The sequence below is a fragment of the Typopeltis vanoorti genome, chromosome 1 (genome assembly GCF_054136105.1).
Source record: "Typopeltis vanoorti isolate ZY-2024b chromosome 1, IOZ_Tvanoo_1.0, whole genome shotgun sequence".
NCBI lineage: Eukaryota > Metazoa > Arthropoda > Arachnida > Uropygi > Thelyphonidae > Typopeltis > Typopeltis vanoorti.
Genome location: NC_143549.1, coordinates 70,074,314 through 70,077,496, shown reverse-complemented (window position 1 = coordinate 70,077,496; position 3,183 = coordinate 70,074,314). Strand labels below are relative to the sequence as shown.

Genomic DNA, 3,183 nt, shown 5'->3' with positions numbered 1-3,183 from the left:
CTTATCACAGTCATTCCATGACTTTTGTTTAGCTACATTTACACCCAGCTTAGCTCTCTTACATGTTTCTTTGCATTCTTTTAGGACATCTGCAACCTTATTTGCTAGGAACTTATGGTATGTTTCCAGAACTGCTTTTTTAACTTCTTATGTCCAACATGGTGTTATATTTCTATCCTTGCATACCCCCCCACCCAAAGCTGAATCAATCAATGTCTTCTTCTTTAGAGTTTGCCACTGAGACCCCAAGGTTTGGTTCTTGTTTTCATTTTGTTTAATTTTTTCTTCAGATGTCTGTACAGTCAAGTCTACAACTTACCTGTAAAAGCTGCTCATTAATTCTTTTTAAAATGCTCTTACATACTGTTCTTTTCAATGTGATATCCATTTTTATCCTGCTCAGTACTAAGTAATAATGGTCACTTCCAATTTCAAATCCTTTGTGCACTCTTGTATCCTGAACCAGCATGACAATATCACTATCAACAATAATGTAGTCAATGAGGCTTTTCTTAATTCTTGCGTCTTTTCTCCATGTGAACTTGTACACATCTTTATGCTGAAACACAGTGTCAGTAATGCCTGGTGGGATTCATAAGTTTCATTGTCCATTTCCCTATCTTGAAGTTTGCCAACATAACTCTACTTGAAACTGCCTTCCAATCAAGAAGTTAATCTTCATGTTTGGTGTTGAATGCTATCACTACTTCTCCTCCTTCCTTTCCTTGATCAAAACTATGCTGGAACATAAAAAACTTCAGCTGCATTCTCAATGAAAATCTATAGAATAAGCAAAATCTATCAGCTATTTAAGCACAGATTTTAGTGAATATGGCAAATTAAATTTGGAAATAGACAACAGAAGAAGCAAATCTGGTATTATGGGAAGCCACTCAAACAGATTTATGTGGAATATGAAAGAAATTAGCCAAAACACAAAGCTAGCAGTATATAAGACAGTGTTCAAATTATTTCCAAGTTATGGATCTAAGAGCTGGGGTTCTAAATAAAGCGTTCGGTTAAAGATTAGAGACCCACAAAATGAGAGTTCTGAGAAAAATTAGGAGTCTGAACAGGTGGCATCAGTGGCAGAATCAATTTAAAAATGAAGATATTAGGAAGGAACTTGACACTGTTAGCATTCAAGAATGTGTGCACAGGAATAATCTAAGGTAGGTTGATTCAATCAGAAGTGCCTTAGATACAACAATATTGAAGTACTAACAAGTAACAGACTAATTTGGAAGAATATTGCTGTCATAGTAGCCTGAACACTCCAAGACTGTACATATCAGGAAACTGATGGTGATGACTGTTTGGCATAGGAGTCTTGATGATTATCAGATGACTTGATCAACTGACAATACTTCATTTTCAGCCACATCTTCCAAATTTCAACTACTGGAAAATGTAGATAAAAAACCCATTCCAAATTCAATTTCATGCAATAATATAGATAGGATTTTTATTATTGTTATTTTGGAATTAATCCATATGGAATGTTATCCCACAGGAAATGAATCCTAAGCAAATATATCAGAGATAAACTAATTAATATTTTTTCTATGAAAAGCAGAACGAAATATATTATGAGTGCAGATATTTACGCATGACTGGCAGATAGAGACAAAACTGTCTCCATCTGCCAGTCAAGGTTCTTGGGAAATTCAGCTGTGCAAAACTATTTGAAGGATGCAATCACTGTACATTTACTGATCAATTTTACACTTCCGTAACTATGTCAGAGTACATCATCATGCTTGTCAAGGATTTAGGCCTAGGGTGGTCTTAGAAGTCATCATTGAATATCTTAAGAGGACATCCTGGTTTCCTTTTTCCTATTGCTTTGTAATTTAAGCTTGTTTTGGTAATCTTTCTGTTTTCATTCTTTCAACGTGTTCCATCCGTTTATGTTTATATTTCATAATTTCTTCATTTCTTTTGTGACTGAATTGAGTATTTTGTACTTTGCAGTCTTTTTTCATAAACTTCATTTCAGCTGTTATTAATCTTTGTTTTTTTGTTTTATTGTCCAGATTTCACTTCCATATAATAGGACTGGTAGGGCTAATGTGTTGTAAACTTCTAAATGTAGAGTGAATTACACCTGTTATTTTTAAATATTTCAAATTTTTGGGTTTGTATCTTTGTCTTTTTCATATATAATCATACATCCTAATTAGTTAAATGAATTTACTTGTTCTAAAAAATCTTGTTAGAGCCCGTGTAGCTCAGTAGAAGTGGTGTTTGCACTCTACAGCGTTTGACTGCACGAAGAAAGGATTTGGTGGTTCAAACCTAGTTGCCGACTAGAGGAAATTTTTCTAAGCTTTTTTTTTTGACTGGTTTCCGAGTTAGTCGATCTCTGGCACGGGCTAGCGGGTTTTTCCTCCCGGAAACTCATGTTTTTCATCTTGTAAACTCAAGAAAATCGACCGTCGAACCCACACTATTTTCAGACATTAAAAATATTGTGTTGGGGACCACGAGATGGCGGCACTAGCTTGCTGCCTTCTTTACTGCGTACCTATGAATCAGTGATTGCCATGGGCCAGCTATCTCTGATTGGCTACCAGTGGAGATTGAAGTGCCCACTCAGTCTCCAAAAGTTAGATAAGGTAAACGGCGCCGCCTACTCCCTATACGGGAACAACATAAGCGTTAGCTGATTTTTTTTAAATTTTAAATCTTGTTATCTATTATTATTTTAGTTCTAACTGGATCTTATCCTTTAAAGGCCATCGTTTTTGATTTTTCTGTTGATATTATCATTCCATAATCTTTGGCAATCAGCCCTCCATGAAGTCAAGGAACTCATAGTGGGAGGCTTCCAATCCCAGCAGCACTTAGTGTTCCCAGGTGGTCACCCTCCCTAGTACTAAATGGGCTCAGGTTTACTTAACTTCAGTGATCAGAAGAGAACTGGTGCTTTCAAACAGATCTGGCTGCTGACAGAAAGTTTAATACCTTAATGGAAATTTTTATTGTTGGATGCTTAAGGGTCAAAAGCTGTATAAGTGATATAACTACCTGGATACTGAACAAATGAGGATGGGCTGGTTTGGGATTTAGTTGACCAAATTGTATTCTTATTAGCTTAAACCAAAACATAAAATTATGGCGCAACATAACAGAATTTCATGCTGGCTGGTGCGTTGCCTGGTTAAACAAGGCTCACATTGT

General features: G+C 35.9%; 1 pseudogene; it reads right to left on the bottom strand.

Moving 5' to 3' along the window:
• Positions 1-2,834: 2,834 nt before the first annotated feature.
• On the bottom strand, positions 2,835-2,953 carry LOC150110074 (5S ribosomal RNA; annotated as a pseudogene).
• Positions 2,954-3,183: the final 230 nt, after the last annotated feature.